General features: G+C 40.2%; 1 pseudogene; it reads left to right on the top strand.

Moving 5' to 3' along the window:
• Window positions 1-6,957: 6,957 nt before the first annotated feature.
• Window positions 6,958-9,278, top strand: LOC127756294 (auxin-induced in root cultures protein 12-like; annotated as a pseudogene).
• The last annotated feature ends 6,682 nt before the right edge of the window (window positions 9,279-15,960 follow it).

Below are 15,960 nucleotides of genomic sequence, written 5' to 3'. Positions count from 1 at the left end.
GTGTCGTATAGAGTTTTTGGACACTAATAAATAAACCAATTACACAATCGGTCAGTGAAGCATGAGACAATCGAATTTATTAAGCCTAATTAATCCGTCAGTAGCAAATGTTTACTGTAGCATCATGGACTAATTAGGCTTAAACAATTTGTCTCGCAAAGCACTCGTAATCTGTGTAATTAGTTATTTTTTATATATATTTAATACTATATACATGTGTCAAACGTTCGATGTGATGAGATGTAAAGTTTTTGAGGTGGAACTAAACAAGGCCTTAAAAAAAACGGAGGGAGTACAACTTTTGCTGCTAAAATGCAAATTCTGCACTAGGGCTGAGTTTAGTTCCAAATATTTTTTTCAAACTTTTAACTTTTCCATCACATCAAAACTTTTCTACACACACGAACTTTTAATTTTTTCGTCTCATCATTCTAATTTTAACCAAACTTTTTAATTTTAGCGTGAACAAACACACCTTAGATTTCACTCTTCCCCAGTCGTCCATCACATTGCTGCAGATAATTAAAGACTAAGGAACGTGCATGTTACATCCAATTTCTCTTCCTCATCCTTCAATTCTTCATGCAAATGCAAATGAAGTTGATCGACCGAGGAGCATGCGTTCACACACCGTGAACCTGCTGCTCCGAATATGTCACGTGCTTATCCAATCACGTGCTAGTAGAGTCAGCTAGCCTGAATTTTTTTGCAAGTTGCAGCTACTAGCAGTGCTGCTGCCAGCTGGCCGCCTTGTTGTCCTCTGCTTCAACTTTAAAGAAAGTTAGACCAAGGGTAGTCACCGAAACATTACATCGAATCCTTAGGCATTTGTGTAAAACATTAAATATAGATTAAAAAACTAATCACATAATTAGAGAGGAAATCACGAGACGAATCTTTGAGCCTAATTAATCTATGATTAGCCATAAGTGCTATAGTAACCCACATATGCTATTGACGGATTAATTAGGCTCAAGAGATTCGTCTCGCGGTTTTCAGGTGAGTTATGAAATTAGTTTTTTCATTCATATCTGAAAACTACTTCCGACGTCCGAACAAACATCCGATGCAACACAAAAATTTACTTTTACGAACTACGTGCCCCTAATAGATGGTTCAAAGAATGGATATCGGGGATCCACTTGGGTTTCTGGTAATAAATAATCATATGCAACACGGACTAGCTTTGGATTAGTTCAAAGGATCTGCTTCTATGGATATCTGTCAATTCTATGGATGGCGTCAAAGGTTGCATGCACGGAGCTGACTTAATTAATTAACTTGTTGCCACCTAGTGGTAACTCCCTAATTAAGCGATTGTGTGTTAATTTATTATTACTTTGCTAGTATCTCTTTGTACTATAGTACAATTTAAGTACATCCTTACTTTTTTTTATTACAAGGTACTACTCCCTCTGTCCTATAATATATTTTGAGTTTCTGTTTGCAACGTTTGACCACTTGTCTTATTCAAAAAATTTTGAAATTATTATTTATTTTATTTGTGATTTACTTTATTATCTACAGTACTTTAAGCATATCTTTTTATTTTTTAAATTTGTAAAAAAAAATTTAAATAAGAAGAGTGGTCAAACGTTGTAAACAGAAACTCAAAATCTCTTATATTGTGGGACATAGGAGTAGCATGCATGCCTTTGTCAGAGAGAAACCGATGCAACATGCCTATTTTAAAAGTCCATGCGTATGCATATGCTTTGTGGATTCAGTATTGGTCAAGGGCAATGGATCCATTTGGAGTATACTAGCAAGTAACTAAACGTTTGCTTTGACAGGATATATTAGTCGGTTGTTAATTGATTTCCGTCTTGGAAGTTGGAATCAAACTACTCCCAACTTATTTTTTTCCTGGTTAGCTGATGATGTGATATTGTGCACATGTTAGCCGTTCATGCATTCATGGACTCCAAACTATTTGTTTAGTTGTACACTTGTTTCAATTGCCTAGTAGTTCTTGATCACTCTTAATGCTATATATTTCTTTCCTAGTTCCAAATTTAGTTTTGCTAATCGAATTTGCACTTGTCCCACTTTTCCTTAATTTTTATTTCCGAAATTACCTATTTACTAATCGTGTTCAACACGGACTCTTTGGTCATATCCAACGTACATATAGATCAGTAGACAAATATTCTATTCTAGAAAATGAAAGATAAAACATCTCAGTATCCGCACTGTGACATGCAGATAGCCAACGTTGTAGTTTTTAGCTACCCACAACAAATTGTGTATAGCCAATAGAAACAAACCTATGTAAAATAGCAGGCTCCTCCCGACCGCATCGCTCCCATCCTAGGGGCAACACGGACAGCGAAAACAACCTCGCCGCCGCCCCCTCCCCACCTCCCCCTTCGCGTCGCCGCTACCCGAGCGGCTCGTCGGCAAAGTCAGACGGCCGCAAGCACAGCGGCAGCGGGGGGCTCTCCCCACAAGGAAGCCCAGCGGCGGGACACCGGGGGGTTGCTCGGCAGCAGCAAGAAGCAGGAGGCGACGGTCGGCGTGGCGGCTCTAGCCACGGCAGGGACAGATGCATCCCCCCTGGCAGCAGATCTGGCCTCCCCAACGGTGGGGGAGCTTGTGGTGATAGCAGCCGGAGGAAGCACGGGGCGGCGCGACGGTTCAGCAGGGAAGGAGATGGCGGGGACAGCGGCGACGCGCCCCCGTGAGCGCGGCCATGGATCTGCCCCCAAGCGGCGGGTGCGGATTATTTTATTGGATCCTACAATCTTAATAGGTGAAAGCAACAAGCTTTCTGGATGGAGGATGAGTAACATCGTCCAGAATAGTAGAACCGTTGGATGCATCTAGCAAAAGAAAATACACCATTGGATCTCTACATGTAAAATATATGTTGACCTATCAAGACTCTCATTTATAAGAATAGAAAACCATTGGACCATTTAAGAAGCTTGTAGAAAAAAAAGTTAACACTATGTTTGGTTAATTAATCTCCAGATTAAATAAAGAAAAAAAAGAAGGCTCGGCTATAAGTTCATAATGAATTTATTAACCTCTATGGTTATCCTCAATAAGTGATTTGCAGCAAATTATCATTAGATCATGTTCCATTTCTCTATATATAATGACTGAGCATCAAAGCTTGAATATATCACTAGTGGAGAAAGCCTTTTTACCCCCGGTTGGTAACCCCCATATAGTCCTGGTTTTTCAACCGGAAGTACAAATCCGGGACTAAAGATCGCTATCTTTAGTACCGGTTCAAATACCCGGGACTAAAGATCGATCTTTAGTCCCAGTTGGTGTTACCAATCGGGAAAAAAGAGAGGAATCTTTAATCTCGGTTGATAACACCAACCGGGACTAAAGAGAGAGTAGCGTTTTTTTTTTCTTTTGCCAGATTTAATCTCTATATTTTCTCCCGAATCTAGTGCCATGTATATCCCTAAATCAATCCCCAAATCTCCAATTCAAAGTAACATCCCAAATCTTAAGTTACTTACAAACATAAATCAAATACATCACAAATCCTAAAAAAATACACTCAAATAAAATACATCACAAATCCTCAAAAATACACACAAATCAAATACATCACAGATTATACATCTCATATCCATGCAATGAACCACAAAATTACACATCTCAACTAGTCACAAATTATCAAAAAAAAAAGAAAAAAAAAAGAAAAGAGGCTGGCCGGCAGTCGAGAGGGCACGGCCGCCGCCGGGCGCGCCCCCGCTGGCCGCCGCCGTGCACGGCACCTCCGGCCGCCCGCCATGGCCGCCGCCGGGAGCGCCCCCGCCGGGCGCGGCCCCGCCGAACGCCACCGCGCGCGGTACCGCCGCCCGCCAGCCCGGCGCCGCCCGCCATGGCCGCCGCCCCGCGTGGCATCGCCGCCGCCCACCACGGCCACCGCCACCGGCCACCGGATGGGAAGTGAGGAGGGGGAGGAGAGGGGAGGAGGAAGGGGAGGAGGGGGAGGAGTTAAATATGTGAAGAGGAAGGGGAACGGATTTATTAAGTGTAGGAGAGGATAAGGGATAGAGATTATATACTACGTATTAAATTTTAGTCTCGGTTGGTAATACTAACCGGGACTAAAGATCAATATAATTTTTAGTCCCGGTTAGTATTATCAACCGGGACTATAAAGATGAATCAACTGGGACTAAAGATCCTCGACCCCCTGACAAACTACTGACACGGGATGAACTGGGAGTAAAGATGATTTTTAGTCCTGGTTCGTGTTACCAACCAAAACTAAAGATCGTAAAATAGCTGTGGTGTTTTTAACCGGGACTAATGATCATTTTTAGTCCCGGTTTTTATTGTAACCGGGACTATTGTGGATTTTGGCCGACCGACCAAAGATGGTTTCTCCACCAGTGTATATGTGTTTATCTGCAAATTTCATTTTTTTTTCCAATTTATTCTATAGGATGCCACCATATAGGCTTTTCATATATGCAGGTTTATATCTATAATGTAGGATAGAGCGCGTATATAAATACTATGTAACAATTTCGCTTGGTATTAGAGCACACAGCAGCTAAGTGGCATGATCAGCATCCACAGTATACCATTTTTTCTAAACACATGACAAATATATGCGCTCATATACAAACGAGTACACTCGTCCCTGTAAACAAACACATGCATACAATACCCCTATAGTAACTTAATGATATTCCTCCCTCCATATTAAAAATAGCAATATTTAACATTCAAAATTTATCATAAAACATAGCTACTTCTGCATATACTCCCTCATCTCAACAAACCGCAATAATATCATATTTAATTCCTTCGCCTACTTTCTATTTTACCCTCTTATTAATCACTAAGAAGCGTCTAAAGGTAGCTACTAACTCCATTCCAAAAAAAAAAGCATTTCTATGACATTGATTCCGATTCACGGAAATCCATACATTTGTACTCAATCAGATGTTTAATTAGATGAGGAATACAATATAAGCAATTCAAATTTTGATAATAAGATGATTGAAAGCAAACATTTTTCCTCATTAATCTTAATCTTTACTAAACAAATTAAAAATGCTCATATATAGGAGTGAACAGAGTATATTTTAGAATGAATGAAGTAACCTACTTACAAAACCGAGCTGTCAATATCATGATAAATGATCCATTCATACAAGCAAGTTGTGCTGACGATCAGATGAGTCACGCGAAGTGCGACTGAGTGGCTAGTATATAATGCAGTTTGCAGGCAATGTGTACAAGGAACCATAAGAATCTTAGATGTGGGAGGCATCTGGAATCAAGCTGTGAGTTGGGAGTAGAATATTTGAGAACACTATCTATGTTGATGGAGATCTTTTGGTGCGCTGGTTGGAATCGGTTGAAAGTAAGCTCTGATCAAAATCACTGGATCAACAGCAAATTCAGAATCAGTCACCATACCATGTCATTTTGGCGGACCTGGACGATGGCAGATTGAACACATAGAGGTCACAGCATCCAGGATTTCTCAAGCCAGTAACTTCGTGTCCTCCCGGGTAGCAAGACAACTTCCATGCCCTAACTAGCTGTTTCGAAGTATGTAGCGCAATCTCGAGTCTCGTGCTGTTGTTGACCACTCGGAAGTCCATTCGGTGGAGCTCCTCCCAGCGTCCATGAACATGGCTACCATGTCCAAATTTTGAAGTTCTGGTCTGATGTCTGTGATGTATTCTTGCTCATGTTGTTTGCTTCCCATGGGGCGGGAAGCAACTGGATAACGCAGAAGATGGGTCAGTGACGATGGGATCAGCTGTTGATCAAACAGCAGCTAATGTGGGTCCTAATCCAAAATTTTGGTTGAAAACTGTATTAAAAGAATCCATTAACTTCTCGATTGGTATTTCGTATCCTAGCAGTGATCAGTGTATAGGATCAATGGCATTCACTTCCTTTGTGAAATATTTAATCGAAAAAATCATAATATATTGCAATCTATATATCTTCTTTAATAACATACAAACTTGCTGTAAAAAACTAAGATGACGTGCTGTTGAACACTTTTTTTATATTGGAAAGATTCCATTAAGAAAGGTGACATGCTTTTAAAGATTGGTTAAGATATAGTTAGATCACGAGCTAATAATAAAACTTCATTGGACGGGAGACACAGAGCTAATGAATTATTACTGTTACAACTGCATTCATAGTTTCAGGCCTTACAACAATGAACCCAGCCTTTTCCCAACAGACCTTTCATTACACATCGACTCCTGCACATGTAGAGCTGCAGAAAATCAGGTGCAGGAGAAATGCTTCTTGAATTTATATTTGCCAGCTACCACTTTCTTCCAATTCTTAGTGCTATGGGGCTTCTGCAGCAGTAAGGTTCATGGCAGTCCATGCTGCACTATGCAAAGCGTTGATTATGTTTTTAGACAATGGATATAGGAATCTGACCTCTAAGTCACAATCATCACATTATCCCAATTAATATTTGTGTCAGTATTTTGCTTTCCAAACAGAATATTATCCAAAGAGTTCTTACCGGAACTACTGAATCAGAGTTATAGAAACACTGGTGCTCTATTTACTTCCAGACATTGGTAATCAATATCTCAAGCTGAAGGAAGATATAAGTCACCTACACATAATCCTGAAATACCCATACCACATGACATGATAGAAAACTTCTACAAACTGGCATTAGCTTCGACCTGAATTTCACCAAGTGATTCTGCACGTACAATTCAAACAAAGAACATGTAATCCAATTCGCTGGGCCTTGTCTACCAAGACCCATCAGAAACATAGGCGTGGGAAACATCCGGAATCGAGTAGTTAGCACGGTGTGAAATTTGTGCTGTGAATTTCTGAATTTCTAGAAATTTCGGTGAACCGGTGGGTATTGGTCGAAAGCCAACTCTAGTCAAAATTTCTGGAACATGATAAAATTCAGTATCAGCCATCCTATCTGATCCACTTGACAAAACCTCGAGCCAGAGCATTTGGTTAGCGATGGTAGAGGCTGCTGCGACTTTGCAGAAGACTGTCTGGAGTTAAGAATGTGAAGAGTTTGCGCAGGCAGGCACTTGTGCTCCTTTTCATAAGCGGATCCAGTTGTGCTGCTCCTTACTCTGGAGTCTGGATGGACAACTCTGCCTGGTTAGTTCCTTGTTGAAGTGTTGATCGAGCCAACATCTCTGATCTGCTCATGTTGATTGGTTGTCACTGACTAGGGACGTAACGGCAATGAGCTAGCAAGCCATGAAAAAAAATGGGGTTGATCTCTAGCAGATTGATCAGGACACTAAAATATCATGTACGATCAGACAGCAGCAAGATTAAGTTGTCATAATCCATTGTTTTCCCAAAAAAATCATTAGAAGTACAAGTACTGCGAGAAATTCTATGTCGGTAGTTTGTACCCTGAAAATGAGTCACTGTATAACTTCAATGGCATTCATTTGTTGTATCTTGATGTCAGTGTCCATAAATAATTTATGTTGACTAGCAAAAAAGCCTTGCGTAGCAACACGTGATGACATTTTTAACGATTGATAAATTCAAACTCTATCATCTTAAACGACAAACCGGAACAAGACAAAAAAAATTAGTAACACAAAGTCGGAAATCATATGCATCATTGAACCCGGTTAAGCTTGCATCACACGTCATCACACAAAGAACTCCTTATGTACAGCCTCATGAGACAATCGGGTGACCATTCCATAATTTGACGCATGTGCATTTTGCTATACCTCATTAACCAGAGATAGAAATTTTGATTATTGTAGATGGAAAGCATTTTTAAAGTAATAAACTAACCACATACAAACCTTAACCAATGATAGATTCAAAGGAAAGATATTTATGAGGAGAGAAATTTGGAAAAGAAAAAAAGAAGGGAAAATGAGAAAAGGAGGACAAAAGAGAGGAGAAGTAGAAGGCCAGGATTATCGGTAGAAAATAAATGGAGAAAAAGAAAAAGGGGAGAGAAAAAAAGACGACGATCGGACCGGTTGGATTGAGCTGGGAGGGAGAGGGGTTGGGTTGGGATGAGTATGTATATTAGTTATTCTAGACTCAAGTCAAATTGGATACGGGCGACATATAACCAGCTCAAAAACTATCACAAACATGGATGATGTATCAAAATTCTGATAGAAACATATTTAATTTTTATAATAGTACACACTAGTAAAATACCAAACTACTGTTTAAAGTTTAAAGTTATTTATGTTAGGCCCAAATGAGATCAAATGCCTCAAATATTTTTCCAGCATTTTACTCCTTATGATATTAATAAGAAGGGAAATTTTGCTATAGGACATCGCGACTTTGTGATTTTAGTCCACGAACACCGCACGAAGTGACTTTTGGGGAATATACTCTCAAAAGTTGGATATTTGCTGGTCGACACCGCATCCATTAAAATAATAATTTTTGGATAAGGAGAAGAGAGAAATCCTGAGAAATATCAAAAATGCCCTTGGGCCCACATGACAGCTCTGCTATTCCTCTCACTATCAGGCGGTAGCAATAGCAAACGGCGGCGGCATCCCGGCCCGCACGCGTTCCTCATCGCTGCGTGTGTTCCTCCTTCCCGCACGTGTTCCTCCTCGCCGCAACCTCTGCTTGGGCGACACGGCGGGCGTCCCCGCACGCGTTCGTCCTTGCCGCGTGCGCTCCTCCTCCCCGACGCTGCACTAGACCTACGACGACAAGGCGTCGACGCTGTCCTTGGCGTTCATGGCCAAGTCACCAGCGAGCGGCGGCAGCGGCGGCCGGTGGGTGTCGTGGGCGATCAACCCCACCGGCGACGACATGAAGGGCGCCGGGCGCGCAGGCGCTCGTCGCCTTCAAGGGCGGCACCAACGTCGTGAACACGTACAATGTCACCGGGTATAAGCCGTTCCCCGGCCGCCGCGTCGACGCCCATCGCGTTCAACGCCACCGACCTCGCCGCCGACGATAGCACCTCCACCGGGAAGGTGTGGCTCTACGGCAAGCTGCAGCTGCCTCACGGGATGGAGACGGTGAACCACATCTGGCAGGTCGGGTCCACGGTCACCAGCGGCGTGCCTATGAAGCACGCGTTCGCCAAGGAGAACTTGGATGCCAAGGGCAGGCTCTCGCTCACCGGCCATGGCGTGGTCGCGCCAGAGCCCGTGCCGGCGCCGGCGGCCGAAGGCCCGTCCGCCGAGGCCGAGAATGCGGTGTCCCCCCCGCCGTCCGACAAGAACGCGGCGGCGAACACACACACGCGGGCTCCGGCGGTGCTCGCCGCTGCCCTGTCATTAGCGGGTTTCTTGGCGTTCGTATAATCTTCACGTGAACGTGGCGTTGACGAAACTAGACGCGTGCGGGGATGCCGCGGCGGTCGACGTCAAGGTCCACGACGTGCTCAGCTTCCTCGTCGCCGCCGCCGTTTGCTGTTGCTACCGCCTGATACATATATATATATATATATATATATATATATATATATATATGACACTCATATGGGGCACCATGGTATCAAATGCACAAAATCACTCAAATTTTTCAAAATTTTCAAATTGTGAGTATATACCTTATAAGAAAACATACACTTTTGCTGGGAGCTACTTGATTATGATGGGAACTAGATAAATTCTCCAAATTGATTGTTGCCGAGTGTATGTTGAAGTCCAAGCTAATGGTTGTTACATTCTGGTCTACTCTACTCTATAATTTGCATCGAATATAAAGTTACAAATCTCATTTAACTCTAGAATTTTAAAATAAGGCTAGTCTTCATCTGATTTTATATAAACAAACTTAATATGGTTGTTTGGATCTTAAGATCAGCTGATTTCTTAATCGTTGGAAATCAATTTTCACATGTGTTTGAAAATAATTTCTTGGTACCGAGTAGGTGAGATGGTATAGAGGCTATGCGCGGAGAGAGGTCTTGTAGGTAAAATATACATTTTCTTTAGTTTTGTGTGTTAAAAATTCATGCCGTCTAAAATTTATTTTCGTAGGTGGATATATTAAGAAGACTACCTATAAAAATCCATTTTTACATACGGTTGTCTTCAATCGAAATGTCAAGTAAGCTCAATGGCCTATGCAAATGTATTCTTCATGCATATTTAGAATTTTTTCATACTGCTGTCAGGAGTCTAACAAAACTATTATATATGGATTCCAATCCTAAACTTTTCTTATGTAGAACAAAGAATTGAGCCACCAAAACTCGTATTTTGAGGAAAATCAAAACATAAATTCACTAGCTTGAATAACCTATACCTATGCCGACTTAATCTATGTATATTAGTTCCCCTGTCCACAAATCCTTCTAGCAAGGATCAAATTCTCTATTTTACATGCTGCATATTTTAAACTTCCAAAACCATTACAACGACATGGATGATTTCACACCCATGGCCTTCATGTCTATCATGTTATAGTAATTGCAATCCGCCTGCCCATCTCAGGCGATCAATGCAATAGAGCGTTCTTAAACTATCTTCTAATGGTAAGTTCAATAGTAGACAATAAACCAGCTAGAAACACATGTAGAGGAGATAATAGCGGAGAGAGAAGAGAATTGGGTTAAAAATTTTTAGCCAGCTGCAGCATGGACATCAAGATGCTTTATGTACGAGAGATCAGACCAGGTATTAATGATGCCCTATATATTTATAGGTAATTGGCTACTAAATTGGCTATAGATGATTTGAAGCTAGTAGTTAGCGATACTATTAAACTTGCTCGAAGATGAGGGTTGGAAATCATTACCTCTTGGCACAAAAAGTGGAGCAACGGATTAGCGCATGTTTAAATAAAAACTAGTTAAAAAAACTTGAAAAATAAGTTAATATGATTTTTTTTAAAGTAACTCTCCAATAGAAAGTTTTGTTAAAAAATATGATGTTTAGTAGGTTGGGATGCGCGTGTGAGAAAAACTACGGGGAGAAGTTCGGAATATGGAAAAAAAAAAACTAAGCCTTAGTGGAATCGAGAAGCGCGAGGAAATTACATCCAACAGCGGGTACTTGATCAGCTATCGGTTTGACCTGTTTTGGCTTAACGAGGAGTTAACTTGGCCAAAAAGATTAACATTAGTGGGTGTACTTCTGGTTGAATTTTCCATTAATCCTATACTGTTTTTATGTTCACCTTAGTAGTTACTGCTCACTATCCCATGTGCTAATATATAAAGTTCCCGTGTGCTAATATAATTCCCATGTTTTTTTCGCACACTCGGGAACTTGGCAATGCCCTGGTTGTGGGCAACAGTAGAAAGCAAACTCCGGTCAAAATCCGTTCAAATACAAAAGTCATGATTCATGATCGTCAATCTTAGCAAGCCTAGAGCAAAATGGTCTACAATATTGAGGTAGATGCTACAACTAGGGGTGAAAACGGTACGGAAACGGACGGAAACCATCTTTATTGTTTTTGCTTTCATATTTTTTCGGAATCGGAAACCCCGGATACGAAAACGGAATCGAATATTATCGAAACCGAAAACGGAGCAAAAACGAACCGGCGCGAATACGGTAACGAAAATTTATCGGAATAAAAAACCCCTCAAACTGATAAATTCAATTGAATAAATTATCTATGTTTAAAAGAGTAATGTTGTTGATAAATCCCAATGTAGGACAAAAAAATATTCTTATGTAATTTTAGATTTTCATAACAAATATTTTTGAAAAAAATAACAGTCAAACACCATGGTATTCACTATTTAGTGCTTCAAAAAAAATCCAGGGTATTTCAGTCACAAAATTTCTGGTAATTCTGAGAAAATTTCCAGAAATTTCAAGAAAATTTCTGGAAAGTTTCCAACCGATTCCGAGTTCCAACGGAAACCGCCCTTATCATTTCCGATTCCGTTTCCGAGAAAATATTTCTGAATTCGTTTCCGTTTCCGAAAAATTCCGAAAAAAATTCCAACCAACAGATTCCGTTTTCGAAAATAGGTCCGGAATCCAGAAAGTTTCTGTACCGTTTTCACCCCTATCTACAACATACTGATTGCTTCTGCACGCGGCTTCGCTCCCGTCCTCACCGGTGGTGGTGTGGCGGTGGCCGTCCCCAATTGTGTGAAAAGTAGGCATGGTTGCATTCGGCAGCTCCCTTTAATTTCGTGAAGTGCTGGTCCGATAATAATCTCTACGTACCCCATTCACATTCAAAGTTGTTTGGTTGCTACAGAATGGGTATGGCAAAAGGGCAAGCAGTCCGTCAATGCAATGTTTATGCAGAAGATGGGTTAGGGACGACTATATTGGAATCAGGTAAGTTTTGGTCTAGGAAAAGTTAACTCTGTGTGACGACGTGATTCAACATTATTGAAGGTAGTTAGACATGTCACATCCCAAAATATAAAGCGCCCATATTTCTAGATAAGCAATACTTGTAACGATTGACTAATAATTAATCTAACTGACAATATATGTTCACTCGTTTATTGTCGAGCATACGTCACATCATTATGCTTTTGTTAATTTCACAATACTTTCTTGTAATTCTAATATTTTATTTATTGATATATATTATGAAAGAATTTTATGGTCAAACTTTTACATCGGAGATTGTGTAAAAACAACTTATTCATTTTATATTTCAAGATCGAGGGTCTGGAACATTTTTAGCTTGTGCATTGGCTTGTCAGTTATCGGTTTGATTATATAAACTGTGGTACGTGGAGACCAGTAGTTCGTGTCCATGCCAGCAGGTCTTTGATGGACTACTAGCATAGCATATTGGTTTTACGCTGCAACGAGATTTTAATTAATAAAAGAAAATTATCATTAACCTATTACTACCATATCCTAATTCTTGTACATTTTACTAACTGGACCTTTGGTCTCACACAGTCCTATTTTTCTTTCTAAAAATTTATAGAGTTAGAGAGAGTGGGGACTTGATGTGCGTCCTCTAACCACACATGTTTTTTTCTCTCCAAATAAAAACTTGGGAGTAGGGACTTGATGGTGGGGGTGGTGGCAGAACCACCAACACTACTCGTTTTTATAAGGGTAAAGATATAAATATGGCATATAGTGTAGCACTTTGATAAAGTATAGTGCCTGATATTAAATAATGTATGGCTAGTTATTTAATGAGTGGCACTTTTATATTTTTTTCTTATCGTTATTAAAATCTCTCATATTTGTGAATAGAGGGAGTACGTAGTATATATTTCATCATGATACGCCAATATTTGGGTCCATGTTTTGTTTTCTAAACAGAATCATATGTAAAGAATTTTCGTGCAAACAACTAAAATAGAAATGGCTATGACAGCCGTGAAGAGGAAGACATCACCACTGATTAATCTCTCGCACTGATCTTCTAAGGTGGAACATATGGGTCAGAAGACTCACGACCATCCGTATTTATTCAAGACAAAGGTACCAAAACCTTCTTTATATAGATTACCAAACACACAGGATATTACCTTTAGAAAAAGACTAACAGGAAATCAGAGCCTCCAGAAAATGTATCAGCTTCCACCTGAATTCCACCGATTCAAACAAATAACACGTAATACGAATTCCTGAGCATTGTTATCAAGAACCAGCAGAAAGATAGCCATGGGGGACATCTGGAATCAAGAGTGTCAAATTCTGGTTAAGAATTTTGGTATTTTGATCAGTTCCAGAGCAGGGACAGGTGCTTCTACGGTCCAACCTGACGGGAAAACAACTTCCTATCTTATCCCCTTGAGAGACCGCAAGGAAAGTCGTAGATGATACAACTTTCCAGATAGTTTCCTTACTCTCATTGACGATGAGGATGAACAAGTAGAGTATGCCTGTGGTGGCAGTGCTGCTCCTTGTTTAAAAGCGGATCATGGGTGGTCGTCCTTGATCTTTTGAACAAGGCCTCTCTGTTCGGTCGGTCCATGTTGATCAGACGTCTCTCCTCAAGTTGATTGGTTGCTATTGAGTGAGGTGGCAACGGGCAAACCGGCCATGAAAATAACTGGTTTATCTAGCAGATTGGTCAGGGTCTGTAGCATCAGGGTACTCCCAAACATCAGCAAGAGATTGTTGTAGTCCAAACACTTTCTGAAAAGTTCAAAATAAAATCCAAGAGATCCTACAGCGATAGTCGGTACCCTAACATTGAGTGTATAACTCTTCGCAAGAGTTGAGTTCATCTAAGAAATTATTTACATCAGTGTTCTTAAATTTCCAGAAGTTGTGTTCACTAGTCAAATATCATCAATTTAATCAATTTACGGTACATAATTTATTTATAGGGATGTTTAGATTAGTGGTGTAAAGTTTTAGTGTGTCATATCGGGTACATGGGGTGATCGGGCACTAAGAAAAAAAACTAATTACATAATTTGTCAGTAAACCGTGAGGCAAATTTATTAAGTCTAATTAATACGTCATTAGCAAACGTTTACTATAGCACCACATTGTCAAATCATGGAGCAATTAGGCTTAAAAGATTCGTCTCGCAAATTAGTCGTGATCTGTGTAATTAGTTTTTTTATCCTATATTTAATACTTCATGCAGGTGTTCAAACGTTCGATCTGACAAGGTGAAAAATTTTAGGATACCTATGTTGGTTTTCACTGGGATAAAATGCCTTTGAGAAACTTTCTGAAATTAGCTTTTGCCGGGAGGTGCTTATCGGAAAAGCAGGAAAAATTCTCTATAATTGAATTTTGATGTGCCGGATCCGATTGCATCAAAATTCCTGCCTCCACAGAAATGGACGAATTTTCACCAAATATACATGAAATGTGAGTTAAATGTTGTCTGGACCTGACCGAAATGGGACCAAATTTGCCTAATATTGGACCATTTAGTTTCAATCCCAGAACCGTACTTGATGCTGATGGGCAGATCGATATTGCAGTACAAACCCGACGTAAGTATAACCAATATTTACCTAGAAGAAGAGGTAAAATAAATTTTGAGGCAAGTGCAATTTTATCACTGGTTTAAAACTGCCTTTAGAAAATTACATAAATGCCATTAGAACTGTCGTCATTCCAGTAACGTCCTTGAAAAATTGAAAAAAAACATTAGCAAATTTGAAAATGCCTGAATAATTTAACGTGTACAAACCACTTTAGGTTCACATCCTTATGTTACCTACCTACATGTCTTTTTTCCCACTGTATCTTTTAAACATTAATAAATCTATTATATCCTACAAATATTTCTAAGGCGTTATGTGTCGCTCCTATAAACATTACTAAGCCGTCAGGTAGTACTCTGGAATCTAACCGTTAATTTTCCATTAAATTGGTGTGTCCACTATTTCCTTTAAATCTAATGTTCCCCTCCTCCGGTTGGTATGTACCAATCCCTCCCTTCATCTCCTCTTCCATTTCCTAATCTCCAATTTCAATAGATAATTTAAGTCACATATGACTTATTCTTTTTATTGTTTCTTATTTATAATTAAATAAATAATTAAATGTCCATGTGGTTCTATGGGGCATATTCTTCACGTGGCAACCAAATATAACAATAAAATATTTTTTAATTATAGAAAAAGTTACTGGTAGCTGAAGGGAGCAAATGTAATATGCCGGGATAGCACATAGAACAGAATTAACCAAAGTCAATGTCACGCCCCGAACTAGTCCCGAGCGGAACTAGCCCGTGACGCTCCAAATTAACCTGTTAATTGATACCAGTCCCAGGAAACAGTGCTGGTATAACAGGAAGACAGAATATCACAGCAACAGAGGTCTCTTTATTATAGAGTAGGGGTACAGTCATGTTGGGCTGCGGACAGATCCCGAGCTCACAACTGCATTACAAAAGGAACGCGGAAGCCAAGACTTGGACCACACATCACAGGCGCGACTTGGGAACTAGGCCGAAACCCTAAAACTCATCGTAGCCGGCTTGCTCCTGAAGGAACTCCTCGTTAGCGGGATCCGCTTCATCTTCTTCAGCAACTGGGGGGGGAAATTATTTATATGGAGCAAGGGTGAGTACGAGAGTACTCAGCAAGCCATGGGAAATAAGTGTTTAATGCAGGCTTCAAAAAAGGGCTGTTGT

Source organism: Oryza glaberrima, chromosome 12, assembly GCF_000147395.1.
Source record: "Oryza glaberrima chromosome 12, OglaRS2, whole genome shotgun sequence".
NCBI classification, from domain to species: Eukaryota; Viridiplantae; Streptophyta; class Magnoliopsida; order Poales; family Poaceae; genus Oryza; species Oryza glaberrima.
The sequence above is the reverse complement of the archived record's forward strand: the minus strand, read 5'-3'. Positions and strand labels throughout refer to the sequence as shown.